The sequence below is a fragment of the Podarcis filfolensis genome (assembly GCF_964270895.1).
Source record: "Podarcis filfolensis genome assembly, chromosome: 3".
In the NCBI taxonomy this organism is placed as follows: domain Eukaryota; kingdom Metazoa; phylum Chordata; class Lepidosauria; order Squamata; family Lacertidae; genus Podarcis; species Podarcis filfolensis.
The window spans coordinates 30,410,592-30,425,244 of NC_139606.1; the positions used below are offsets into that span (position 1 = coordinate 30,410,592).

At 42.9% G+C, this 14,653-nt stretch overlaps 2 long non-coding RNA genes across 2 annotated transcripts; both read right to left on the reverse strand.

Moving 5' to 3' along the window:
* Nucleotides 1-5,446: 5,446 nt before the first annotated feature.
* On the reverse strand, nt 5,447-8,109 carry LOC310759245. Its single transcript, XR_014546284.1, has 2 exons — nt 7,899-8,109; nt 5,447-7,768 (listed from the first exon to the last, which is right to left on the reverse strand). It is a non-coding gene; the product is annotated as an uncharacterized lncRNA (long non-coding RNA).
* A 916-nt stretch (nt 8,110-9,025) lies between these two features.
* On the reverse strand, nt 9,026-11,761 carry LOC310759822. The gene is made up of 3 exons (XR_014546533.1): nt 11,117-11,761; nt 9,866-9,941; nt 9,026-9,390 (listed from the first exon to the last, which is right to left on the reverse strand). It is a non-coding gene; the product is annotated as an uncharacterized lncRNA (long non-coding RNA).
* Nucleotides 11,762-14,653: the final 2,892 nt, after the last annotated feature.

The following is a 14,653-nucleotide window of genomic DNA, read 5'->3' on the forward strand; positions in this document are numbered from 1 at the left end:
CCTGGAAGTCCACTTCCCAACATTCCTTCAATTCCTGTATCATGGGCTAACAGACTTCCTCACAGTTTGGAAACCAGACCTGCTTTGTTCACATTCACCAAGAGAAAAGAAGTTTCTCAAATTCCATGGGAGCCCTGGTTGTCCTGCTGTGAAAGAGGGGACCTGTCTGAAGAGCAACTAATTTCTCCCAAGAGTTAAATTCCATAGCATCAAGCTAAATCATAGGTTAAACTGAAATGTGGTGCCATCTAGAGTGCCAGATACATATATAAAGAAGCAATTTCGAATTCATTATTATTTAGATTTGCAGAAGTCAGTAATTACTCCCAGAAAAGGTGTTAGTTACTTGTTCTTGTGACTAGGACCTACATTCCTTTCCTCAGAGGTGCAGTGCCTATTTGCATTTCTGGTACGAATTTTGTTTCTATAAAATCCCCCACAGTTACAATGACAATACAGCATTACTCACTCTCCATACTAAGTTGTTGCAGGAGGTCACTGTGTGCCACACAACAGATGCTGCTTTTCAGCAGCGTGCAAAGTTTTCCCTATAAATAGTTTGCAGGGAGCTCTGCGATCATTCAGAACAAAAAGCTCCTAAATATAACCACGCAAAGTAACAGTTTATACAGCATTTTTTATTTGCAGACCTCATATTCTTCAGTACACAAAATCATACTGAAGAATGCAAGTGTCATTCCATTTGCCTCCCCAAAAACCAAACTCTTTCAAGAGTTGCCATGAGGATGGATGATTACTATATTAATTTATATTTCCTGTTCGCACTACGACTTATATTTGTTTATATTCTGCAGTCAATTCCATTACAATATTATTGTAGTACTTCTTATCAGTTGGACTGGATGATCCTATGGTCCATCTATGCTAGGAGCAGATCTGTTTACTATCAGCAAACCACAATCTGAAGCGATGTTTGCTTACAGATCTTGATTTGTTTTAACAATTACATGTGAATGCAAAAATTGAGTTGTGGGGACCTTATCCTTACCAGTGACCCACTGCAAATGTCCAAAGCAGCTAGACAAGGGCTGGTCCTACCATTAGACAGAGTGATCACCTCAGGCAACCAATATGGGGTTTCATAAAAGAGCGCCAAATAGCTTTATTTTTACTCCTAGGAAGGGACACTGCCTCAGGTGCCAAAATAACTTGCCCAGCCATAGGCGCCGTGTGCCTTGACTTGATGACAGGGGCCATGCTGTTCTGCCTCAGGCAGCAAAATATATTGGGTTGGCCCAAGTGTTAAGCCTACTTAAACATGAAGGCAGCTGAGGAGAGTAACAAGCAGAGTAAGGCTCCCACCCTGGACATGGGTGGTGCTGTGGTTTAAACCACTGTCCCACTTGGACTTGCCGATCGGAAGGTCGGCAGTTCGAGGCCCTGCGACGGGGTGAGCTCCCTTTGTTCGGTCCCAGCTCCTGCCTACCTAGCAGTTCGAAAGCACGCAGTGCAAGTAGATAAATAGGTACCACTCCAGAGGGAAGGTAAACAGTGTTTCCGTGCACTGCTCTGGCTTTGCCAGAAGCGGCTTAGTCATGCTGGCCACATGACCCGGAAAAACTGTCTGAAGAAGCTGACAAACGTCAGCTCCCTCGGCCTGTAAAGCGAGATGAGTGCCGCAACCCCAGAGTCGTTCACGACTGGACTTAACTGTCAGGGGTCCCTTTACTTTTACCTTTAAGGCTCCCACCCTATCTGCTAACCATCACGGGACCAACCAGGCACACTGCTGAAAGAGCCAAGGCTTCTTCTGACCCAAATCAGATGTGTGACAATCCTGTTTCTCCCTCCTCCCTCCAATCACTGGGTAGAAAAACTATCATGCCCTAGGATTCCTGTAGATAATTAAGTTGCGCCTCCCCTTCTAATTTTTTTTTTTTTATAAAAAAATGAAGTTGGGAGACTGTTCCATACAGTTGTATTGTAACTTTTATCCTGGTCCTAAGGTAGGTCCTTATTTCCGAAAGAGGCATGTCTATTCCATTATGCTTTCTCTTTATGGGTAATATATCTTCCTTAGATCTGAGTGTTCTTCTGCCTCGTGCTATAATTATCCTGAAATTATACTTTCCCCCCTAACTCCATCCTCCGATAGGTTTTTTTTAAAAATAGGTCTTTGAATAAATTATTCAGGCTGCTGAAGCTTGCTGCTGCTTTTTTCCACTTGCTCTTATGGACTGCAGTGCTTTTAACTAATGTGAATTGATGTACGCTTGGCGCACGCTTGGATTTTCCACACAGTAGAAAGGGAGTGAGCTACCGTTTGCTTCCCTCATCGCCAGCACCTGCATGCTGCACTATTGCCTTTCCAGCCACCTCACTCTCTAATGCTGGGAGCCGTTCCATTTTACTGTCCCAAGACCAAGAGATGTCCAATTTCTTTTTCTTTGCCCTTTTTGAAATCGTTGTCTCATTCTTCTGGTGAGGTTTTGGGTCTTAGTGAGAGGGAACAAGATGTATGGGGTGCTGTTAAGGAAGTACAATTCAGCCCGATCTAAAGACCCCCTTTTGCATATATTCAGGGTTCAACTATAAAAATTACAAAATGTTATAAAAAATATGTGTTGTGACTAGGAATGATGGAGAACGTCAATTAAGTTCACATTTAAAGCCAAATGTATCAAATTCACACATCCTGAAACAATATGAGAGCCTAAACACAGCCATCCTTTGAAATTTGCATGTCACCAAATTTTGAGATGCAATTCTCCAACCAACGAGTGTTTACAAAAATGCACATATTGCTCACAGAAATGCATATGTTTCTGCAAATAACACAGAGAAATGCATTATATTAGGACAAATTGCTAGCGATTGTGTCCATTTGTCTAAACAACATACAAAATGAGTTTAATGGGAGAAATTCGCAGTAAAATGCTGAAGAATTTTCAGGAGGTGTTCTTTAAAAAATAATAATTGCAAATTGGTGCAGAAATGCAAAGAACTGAATTTAAGATTGAAAATATAAGAAACAGAGAGAACTGAATTGGCAGCTCCTTTCTTCCCTAGTTGTGATTAATATATGTGTCATAATCATCTGAACATTTATAGCATCTCTGCAGTATAAGATTGCTAGATATAATTACCTCACTGTCATTGATTTTTATGAAATCATCTTTCCAACTGAAGAACAACTCTAATAAAGTTTCTCAAGTCAATCTACTCTTTCTAGTCCAACCTATTCTGTTTGCAGCACCAAATGAAAACAGCTGCAGGAACACTTTTCATTGGAACTGTAGGTGGAAAGGTATGGTAGGCAAGGCCAAATCCATCTTCCAAGACAAGCTTATTTGGTCCCTAGGAACCCTACCGTATTGAATCAAAAGAAGATATTTAAACCTATCCAACATCCCATGAACTACGGTTATGTTTAAGGGGGCATGCGCAGTGCAGGAGAGGCTGAGCCAGTGCAAACAGAAACAAAGCAGGAAGAGCAAACAGTCTCCCATGCATTTGCGGGGTAATTTACTGAGTTTTTGAGGTGTTATTTACTGAGGCCAAATCTTACCAGAAAATAGCAACAGCCTGAAAGCACCCAAAGTGGCTGAGTGTGACTTATAGAAGTGATTGAGAGCAGTGTAGAATGTAGCAGTGGAAAAAAAGAATGACCGCAGCTGAGATAATAAGACTGCAGCAATGATGTAAGATGGTGAGAGAACAGCTAAGTGGGTGGTCATGTGTATGACACAAACAGCAGTGGGACTTCTGTGCTATTTTGAGCACAGGATAAGCTTTAGAATTGGGCTGAGGGTGCAGTCCTGGTCAGGGCAAAATGGTGGGTGAATAGAGTGAGTGTTTGCTTTGGCACTAGTGGATTGTTCTCGCTCTCTCCCTCTCTCTGGTATTTGAGCTAGTAAACATTTTTATCCTATTTGCAAGGTTGAAGTATAACTGGCTTGCACAGTTATAAAAAAAAATGATGCTACATGAGAATCAGTCAGCCATAACAGGATCTGTGTGAAAACAAGCAAAGGAACTCTTTCTGCCAAATGCTTTGATTCTTGGAATCTTATCGCTTCAGACTGTTTTTTTTCCCTTCCTCTTTTCTTGTTTTGATAATAAATAGGAAATTAATCTTGCTATCGGGAAAGCAGTTTCAGGCCAAACAGAGCTCAAGTAAAAGTGGACTTGTGCCTGAGCATTATACGAGCCTACAAAGCTCAGAATAACCTGGTCACACTAAATATTAAAGGAGCCAACAATTGCAAATGGAGCAGAGGAACTGGCTGCACATTATACATTGAAAGCACATGGCTTCCCTCAAAGAATCCTGGGAACTGTGGTTTATTGACTACAGAGCTACCATTCCAGGCACTCTTAATAAACAGGATTCTTGATGAGGGGGAGGGGAGCCATATGCTATCAATGTATGATGTGTACACAGCCACATTCAACTTGAAGACAAAAGTGGTGTGTGGACAGAATGAACATCAGGCCAACTGAACTTGTTTATTATTATTTTTACAGTTCCTTTGATGAGAAGGGGATGCCGGTCACCCTGTCCTTAAAGTGGCCTTTGCAAAATTAGTTTCAGGTTATGGTCCTAGTGAATTACAGGCAGTCCAATTGTATGCATGGCTACTCAGGAGGAAGCCCCTTTGAGTTCAGTGTGGCTTACTCCCAGGAAAGTAGATGCAAGGATTACAGCCTGAAAGATTGCTATCCCTTTTTTAGTGACACACCAGTTAAGTGAGCTGGTGGAAGTCATGCAGTAAGTCTTGGTTGGGAAGGCAAATCGGAACAATATCTATTTCACGCCTCATATTTATTTTTCATTTCAAAGATAACACTATTTTCTATTGCAGTTGGTTTTTCTTTTTGCTGTCACTGTGGAATCTTTTCCGAATGCAAGCAAAATTGCATTCTGTGACGATACGCTTACATGGGAGAGATAACCAGAGTCTGCATTCTATTCAGATACTTTGGTGCCATGTTCATTAAATGGATACAAAACAGGTGTCACCCAGCACTTAATATGAAAAAGTAATGCAGCTAAGGATTTGGGAGATACCCATCTAGCAACTTTTTATTATTATTCTTTTCTTCCTGCCTGTCAGCCAACACAAACAGAGGGAAATCCATAGACGGTGCATAAAAGGCACTCGGCTATGTGAATATTATTTGATGTTAAATATGATACCTAGCATCACTCATGACACAATGGGATCTTTCAGCAGATTTGCATATAAGCTATGAGCTGGCCTGATGTTTTCTAATATTTGTGTGATACACGGTAAGGCAAGTCAACTGTGAATGAAACTGTTGTCTGTTGCCTGCCTGATCCTGTGTGGAAACCAGCTGAAACAGAGAACACTGCAACATGTTTTTGAGGTTTTGGCATGCTTTATTTTATTCGGGGTGTCCAAGGTTGCTCGGATTAAGTGATCCATAAACACAGCAATGCAACCAGTTTGGTTTGATTGTGGTGAAGTGGCTGATCTGGTGTGTATTATTGAGACCTGGGGTTTCTGACCTTCCCAGTTGAACCCACCTGAGTATTCAGTGCAGCAGCAGTCAAGGTCAGAAGGAGAGGGAAGGGGCGTAGCAGTGATCCATAAAATTTCAATCATTCTCACCAGGAGGCCAATCCATCAGGAAGCTGAATTCAAGAGTTTGTACTTGGTGTTGGGAAGCAAGGACAGAACCAAGATCTTGTTGGTATACTGAGTCAGTCCCTGACTGACCTGGCAGAGGAGGTCTCTGCTATGGTGTTGGAGAATCCCAGGACTGAATTTGAAGGGATTCTTTATTCTTTTCTACCTTTCTATTAGTCTGTAAGGGATGCCGTATCTCCAACTATATGAAACTACTATATGAAACTATATGTAACACTGCACCCCATGCGGCGCCGTCTCGCCTTGGTGCCACTCAGTGTGGGTGAACCAATCATGAGCCCCTAAATCCACCTCTGGGCTGGAGGAAATCAAATTATTTTGCTGATGATGTCACAATGCTGTGTCTGGCTTGTTGAAGTCATGGACCAGAAGGTCCACAACTATCAATGAGGGAAAAGAAGATGAAAAATGGCAGGATCCAAGGAAGCAAAAGGGCACCAACAGGAATTGGAACAAAGCAAATGTTCAATGTTGTGGATTTCTTCTCATAATTTGTTGGGCTGCATCAAATATGCCACGTTTGAAGTGAAAGTCAAAACGGAAAAAAGATTGGAACAGCCTACAACCGGTAGATCTCACACAGCCCTCAGATCAATTTCCTAATCTCTGTGTACCTTGCATTTCCTCTGCCCTCACATATTTGGCTCTTCATATCTCCTAACTTTCCATTACACGTTCGATTGTTTATGGTATTCACAAGCTACTTTGCAGGCAAACCTCACAAAGTAGTTAACATAAGGTTATTATGACAAGAAGCATTTTAAAAAAAGGTTACAAGTTAAAATGAGAAAGACCACTGCAAACGCTTCTTCTTCATCCCCTCAGAAAACCCTTGGGGTGACAGTTGGAGAACAGTTGGAGAAGGAGGGAGCTGGAGCTGGACAGCAGCATCTAGCCAGGCTCTTTATTTTCTTCTCCATGCTTCAGGAGCCACACATAGAAATGTTGTAAAAGCTAAGTTGCCCTATAAAGCCCAGCAGCCATTGCCATAAAGCATATAAACAGGTCTCAAAAAATCCCAGGCATTTTGTCACTCAGCTCGTAAAAAACAAAACAACCAATGCTGGAAGCTAAGGATGTTTACTCCCCTCCCCTCCATCCACCTCACATTTCTGCACTTGGTTTCTGCTAGTTATGGATTCCTGTTACCCCTCCAAGTAGGCATGGCCTCAAGGCCTCCAGAAATAGGAGCAGCCATTTCAGGGAGAAGGGGCCAAAACTGGTATCTTCCCCCCACCCCCCTGGTGGCATCTTTTTATGAAATGATTTAGAAGAGAAAGAAAGAGGAAGCTGCCTCCTACGAACATTACTCTGGAAAAGGCACCCTCCAAACCCAAGCCTTGGGACAAAAAACAAATGGCTAACCCAGTTTGCCACCTACAAGCAGAGACAGCCATTTCAGACGTGCGTCTTTACAGAAATAATTTGGAGGGCAGGGGTTCTGAAGTAGTTGAAAACATCTGCAGCTAAGCAAATAAAAACAGTTCCGCTTCTTTGCTTTCTCTAGCAACCTTATACATATCACCTTTGTGCCTTTCTTTCAACCATTCAAAACAGAAGCAATAAGCTTCTGCTGCTCAGCAAAAAGGATTTTCGCTACCCATTTCCTGAGAGCCTCATCGGCACTTTTGATTTCTCTTCTGCTGGGTTACTTTTGGCTTCTACTCTTGGCCAACACTCACCCGCCCCTCATAAAGCAGGGCTGGTCCTCCAGCAGCTTGAAGCTCCTCACCTGATCACCAAGAGCCAGCACAACTCCTTTGTTTATTTCATTTGAACATTTGCAGAAGCAGCATCATTAGATCAGAAGCAGTTCCTTGCTGGCCCAGGAAGGCTTTTCTCCAGAAAAGTGCAGAGAGCCTGTCTGGCACCCGCTCTCAATAGAAGTGGTCTCAGAGCTCACTCTAAACCTCTTGTTGGCTGGCTGTGAGTGTGTGTATCTTAGGGTTGCCAGATGTCCCCCGTTCCCGGGGACAGTCCCCAGATTTGTCCCTGGACAAATTCCATCCCCGGAATGTCCCCAGATTTGCAAATCTGTCCCCAGGAAGCATGGCAGCGACAGCCTCAGCAGCCCGGAGCCAGGCTGGTAGCGCAGTTGGCTTTGGCTGGTTTCAGGAGCTGCTTGCTGCCCGCTGCTGTGGCGCCCGCCATTTTTCCTTCTGGTGAGGAAAAATGGCAGACACCACAGCAGTGAGCAGCTCCTGAAGCCAGCCAGAGCCAACTGCACTACCAGGCTGACTCCGGGCTGCTGACTGCTGCCACTGCCGAAGGGGAACTGGGGACGTCCGGCGGTACAGATCTCCTGCCTCCTGCCCCCTGCCCTCTTTGTTTTGACTGATCAGGGGAGACTCGGGAGTTGTGGGCTGGTGACTGTTGCCCAGTTTTTTAAAAACTCTGTGCATTTATGTTTCACAGGGTGCGAAAGAAGGGCTTTGCACCTTGCCTGGCAGAGAAACCGCACGCCTTGCGCCCCTCCTGGACAACGACTGCCCGTGACTCCCAAGCCCGATCTGTCAAAACAAAGGGGGAAGGGGGCAGGAGATTGGGGAAGGCTCGGGAGTCACAGGTGGGCAGCACACCGTTGCCCAGTTTTTTAAAAACTCTGCGCATTTATGTTTCACAGGGTGAGAAAGAAGGCCTTTGCACCTTTATACAATATGCATGTATACTTGGGCCCAGGGTCTTTTGCCTCACCATCCCCACTACTGACTCCCTGTTGCTACTCAGCTTCCAAATTTTTTTTTAAAAAAATGTGTCCCCGGATTCATTGAAAAAAATCTGGCAATCGTAGTGTATCTCTGTGTTTATATATGATTCCAGTGAGGCAGGGCAGGTGCCCTCTGTTGCCCATTCCCCCTGCAGATACTCGTGATTTCAGATTATCCCAAGTTTATACCTACAAATTGGAGAATGGAGCCCAGCCATGCTATTTTGTTTCCAGACCAGCTTATGAGTGAATTGGAATGGCAGCGTCAAGCATTACTCAGCACTGATGGTTTTTTATCAGAATGTGTTTGTTGTGTTATCTTACAAAAGCCCTTAGGGATGGGCATACTTTCTATTTTCAATACTGTCACAATTTCTTATCACTGAACTGAAAAGCATTTTTCTTTTTCTTTTTTGTGAGCAACTTTATGGCTTGGTCTTATCATATATTCATACTTCCGCATGACAGTGTCCCCCGGGGCACTTTCACACAAAAGTCGGGACTGAAATGCAACCTATTTTCTTTGTCTAGCTGTGCAAGTCTGTATCTCACGTGTGTCATGCTGGGTGCATGAAAAAATACACAACGGTGGCTATTCTGAGAACTTGGGGAGGGAAATGAGGCAGGCAGACATTCCCAGGAAGGCAACTGTGCACTATAAAGCATTACCACGAACACTGTATTTTCTGACTGACAGTCTTTTACGTTGTGGATAATGTGGAGTTAACTAAAAACATTACAGCTTAACATGGATCTGTTAACATTTGGTGAATCCTCACAGAATCTTTGGGAGTTTGTAGAGATGTGCTTCAGGTATGATACGATAATAAGACCCATTGAGACTCTACCGTTAACTAATTCACTATCATGCATATTTAACTTGCCATGAGAAGCAGCTGGTTTTCTGGGGGAGGAGAAATAAACACAACACATCTGTTCCTGTAACCAGATCTTAAACATATTCAGTTGTAAGCAAGCCCCATTCATTTCAGTGGAATTTACATCCAAACAACGTGCTTGTCTCTGCTTGCAGATGGAAATTTTGAGCTGAAGGGAAATAAAAATGAAAATCCCATTAGCTGTTTCTCATCTGCTGTCAAACAAATAACTATTCAGAAATCCCACCTGCCTTTAGCTTAACCGATAAACTACAGCTAGACACCAATTCTTCTTGCACTAAACTAACCTTTGCTGTCTGATCAAAAAATCCACATATGCAACTAGCATCTCAAAGACCTATTTATGTACACTCTAAGCCCAGGTTAGCAATCTGGAGGGATCAGGAAGTGCTGAAGAGCCGAACTGAAATGGGCAAAGGTTCAAGTATCAGCATCTGCCAGCAACAAATGTCAGGCATTTTGTTAATTTACACTGAATACTCATCTAGTTCTATTATTCCAGGAAAATACTGTCCTGCAGAAGAAAATGGTGCTTTTAGGACAGACTTCCTTGAGATTTCCCCAAACACCACCATTAAAGATGAATGCTTTTGACTTCATTGCACTAAAAGTGGGTTGATTACCTCAGCTGGTGATGCTGCTTGGCATGCATTTGAAATCCCCCAGAGTATCTTCCTTTAAGAATTTTGCATGAGCAATCTGAAAGGAGGAAGAATGATCATTGCAGAATTTGATCAGACGGTAGTAGTGAAGATGTGATTAAAAAGTGGCAACCCCCCCCCAAAAAAACCCATTTCATTCTTTTTGAGGTCAAAACCCAGGTCTTCTGCTAACTGTACATTTGGCAGGAAACCACAATCTACACCAGTTGCCAAATAATGTACAATACACGTGCTTGAAAATACATGTATGCTTTTACGTATACTGCACATTTCTTAAAAAGCAGCTTGGCTCTCTCATTTAAATGAAGCCTGCCTAGGATGACTGCTGCACTGTAATTATTTTGGTGAATATAGTAGGACCAGTTGGTTCACATGCGTGGAGTCAATGGACCAGTGCACACGAAGAGGTGGCTGGCTCAGTTAAACCATAGTGACTCCTTCAGTTCGCAACTGAATTAGCTGGTTAGTCAAATACAGTGGTACCTCGGGTTACATACACTTCAGGTTACATACGCTTCAGGTTACAGACTCTGCTAACCCAGAAATAGTACCTCGGGTTAAGAACTTTGCTTCAGGATGAGAACAGAAATCGTGCTCTGGCCACGCGGTGGCAGCAGGAGGCCCCATTAGCTAAAGTGGTGCTTCAGGTTAAGAGCAGTTTCAGGTTAAGAACGTACCTCCGGAACGAATTAAGTACCTAACCCAAGGTACCACTGTAAAAGGGGCAGGGCGCTATAGAGATTTGGAATTAGAGGGACTCCCCAAAACATTATTTCCTGTGATCTGTATAGCAATGCTCAAACAGAAACTGGATTATGTGTAACTCTTCTATATCTGTGGTTCATGCCATGTGTCGCCCCCATGAACACATACACTTCCACTTCATACTTTAGTGTTTACCATGGAAACAGTGGTTGACACATGATCAATGCATGCAGCATGTGGGTGTGATGGATCACCATCTATGGATTCAAGAAGAAATCCCTTTTCCTTGCACACATCAACTAGCCAGTGTGTGTGTTCTGTAAGAATTCAGAAAAGGACATGCAGGATCAAACAAACAAGAAGGAAAAGCCAAAAGACATGCATTTTACATTACTAATAACAAGAAGAACAAGCAATAGATCCAAGAGCCTTTAACCGAAAAGCATGCTCTTCTAGTGACTAAATCCAACCTCATTTGTTCATACAACAAAATTCTATTAATATTACCATTGTTGGGAAGCACATGGGCAAACAGCCATTCATGGAGAGGTCCCTGCTGGCTAATCTGTCAGAGCTTATCCTGGCTTGCCAACAGCTTCAACTCACAACTCTAGAAGAAATATAACAAGAAGGTATTGGAACAAAACTTAGAGAAGGTGGCCAGTTTCTTTTCTCTGTAGCTCCTACAGTAAGGTTATATAATGATCTTCCCTTTTAAATACATGACTTTCCTCCGATTTGGTGTATACTTACTTTAAAATAAGCCCTAATGGGGTCAGTGGAGCTTACTCCATAGCATTAAGCTTCATTTCTGGTATCTCTGTTTTCTACACTTTCAAAAAATAATTCTGATGGTTACACAATAAAGAACCTAGAAATTCATTAAAATCAAACCAAGCTCCATAACCTCCATTTCCCCCCTTCCTCTGCCCTGGCTCTTGATGGTATACAGCCAAACAGTTCTCCTTTTCAAGATTAGTCTTGGCATAATTCCTAGGATCAGCTCTTAGCTATAGCTACTTCTGCCAAATAATCACAATATTAGTACTGAGTGCTCTTGATTATATACAACAGTTTAGATTGCTCTAATTTTAGAAAATGAGGGATAGTGCAGATGTTTGGCTTGTGTAGTTTGAAAATTATTCTCTTGATTCTTTGATAGTCGCATGTACCGTATTTTTTGCTCTATAAGACTCACTTTTTCCCTCCTAAAAAGTAAGGGGAAATGTGTGTGCGTCTTATGGAGTGAATGCAGGCTGCGCAGCTATCACAGAAGCCAGAACAGCAGGAGGGGTTGCTACTTTCACTGCACAGCGATCCTTCTTGCTGTTCTGGCTTCTGGGGTTCAGAATATTTTTTTTCTTGTTTTCCTCCTCCAAAAACTAGGTGCGTCTTGTGGTCTGGTGCGTCTTATAGAGCGAAAAATACGGTATGCTCCACATGCCAAATTATTTTGCAAGAGGGCATTAATTTGCAAGAAGACACTTTTCAATTAAGGGTTGCATTCAGCTAATTTTAAAGAATTGCATTAACCTTAGTCGTACCTATTAACTTCGCTGGGTCTACTCTGAGTGCCACTAGTCTAGGATTTGTACAAAAAGTTTTTGCACAAGAAAATTTTCTGAGACTGGGGTTATTGGGGTGCATACAAACAACTGAAAGCAAACATCCCCTTCCGAGAGGTGGTCTTAACAAATGTCAGGTTTTATATAAAATTTGTTTCTGACAGAAGTTTCATTAGATGATTTCATGCCTTTCAAGGTGCACCTGAAGCCCCGCAGACCTGTGCAAAGTCTCCTCAAGTTCTCTTTCTGTCCATACAACAGCTATAATAAATTGTAGGTTGTGCTGCCAGAGAGGAAAGCCAGCAATGTGTGCAGGGTGAAGGGGCACAAATCATACCATATTTCTTTCTGAGTGCTGCTTCCTAGATAAGTATAGAGAGGACTGCTACTGACCTGCCTTACAAGATTATTGCAATTCCAAAGCACAATTGAGGGCTGTGCGGCAAGGAGGTATGCAGGCCTTCACAACAAGCCTGCGTATATGAGGCTGAGTTAGCTTGTAGACAACCTGTTTATTGAGCATTCATCATTTGCACAAGTTTGTGGGAAGGTTAGACAATATTACCTGTTTAGTGAACATTTATTCTGATTTGTTTGTAGGAGAGCTATAGGACATTGTATCAAGCAATTGTTACCCCACACTTTCCCGTCAGTTTCCTTACTGCAAAAAGTCTGATTTTGACAGGGAGGGAGGGAAGTGGGTCTGTTATACAGGAGCACCAAATCCACTTTAATTAAGCAATGTGGATTTGCTAGTAGGTAAAGCTAAAAGGTAAATGACCCTGGATGGTTCAGTCCATTCAAAGGCGACTATGAGGTTGCGCCGCTTATCTCGCTTTCAGGCCAAGGGAGCCGGCATTTGTCCACAGACAGCTTTCCAGATCATGTGGCCAGCATGACTAAACCGCTTCTGGTGCAACGGTACACTGTGATGGAAACCAGAGCGCACAGAAACACTGTCTACCTTCCTGCTGCAGCGGTACTTATTTATCTACTTGAACTGACATGCCATTGAACTGCTAGGTTGGCAGAAGCTGGGACAGAGAAATGGGAGCTCACTCTGTTGCCAGGATTCGAACCACGAACCTTCCAATTGGCAAGCCCAAGAGGCTCAGTGGTTTAACCCACAGCACCACCTGTGTCTGCTAGTATGTGAGCGGGAGACAGAGGAAATGTGTCACTGTTAATTCTCCTTGACCTCTCAGCAGCTTTTGATACTATTGCCTGAGGTGTCCTTCTGGTGTCCACCCCTAAAGTTAGGGGTGGTTGGCACCGCTTTGTGGAGGTTCCAGTCCTACCTGGATGGACATTTACAAAGGGTGATGCTTGGGGGGGTGCTCTGCAGCCTCACCGCACCTTCAATGTGGGGTTGCTCAGGGTGACAAGAGAAACATTTTTGCCTGGTGCCTAAAGATATGCTGGCTCCAGTGACTAAACTGGTCAAGCAGATCTATATCTATATCTGTATCATCTATATCTATATCATCTATATATTTATCTATACAGTAAGGTGATCTTTCAAGTAAACTAGTTCCAAGCTGCTGAGGGCTTTTATATACTAATAGTAACACCTTAAATTCGGTCCTGTAACAAACTGTCAGCTAGTGCAGATCTCTGATTTATGCAGTCAGACGGTAAGGTGTCTATTCTTTGATTCAGTGTTCTTAGCATCAAATTGCCAGCCTGCCCACCCCCATAATTTAATCCAGATTTACCCTTTCCAGGAAAAATACAGTGAGGGGTGCTTCCAGGTAACCTGTTTATTCATTCTGATTTGTTTGCAGGGAGCTTAAATGCTGTGGCTATTTAATTCCTTCTGATTCGTTTGCAGGATAATGTGTCAAAGCAGGTATTACCTCACACTTTCTAGTGCAGTTATAACAAGTCTGATCTGTTGAGAAAGAGAGTTTGTTGCGCGAGACCTCCCAATCAACTACAACTGCAGAACATGACATTGCTAGTATATTATCAAATTCCACTCAAAACAAGTGACAGTCTGGAAGCACCCTAGGTTGAGAAAAAAACCTGTTGCCAACCACCCATTTTCAATATCTGACCAACCCTTTACAATATTAAGCCCCCTTCTGGAAGCCCCATAGGGTATTGCTTAACAACTAGGGAGATCTGAGTTCTGATCCTCAGCTAAACTTAAGAGAGCTTTTGGACAGGAGCTTAATATTTTAAGGGAAGTCTGGATACCACAGGCAAGTGGTTGGCAACAGGTTTTGGGTTTTTTTAATTTATGAGATTTCCCCCAGGAAAGTTGTAAGTCTAGGGATTAAACTGGGTGGGCAGAAATACTGCTACAGTGGCAAAACAGGTCAGTGCACCTGACTGTTAACCAGAAGGTTGGTGGTTGGAGCCACCCAGAGATGGCTGTGGACAGCATCCCTGTATCGCAGAGTATTGGACTGGATGACCCTCAGGGTCCCTTCCAATTCTACGATTCTGCAAAAATATATAAAATAAAATGTGTATG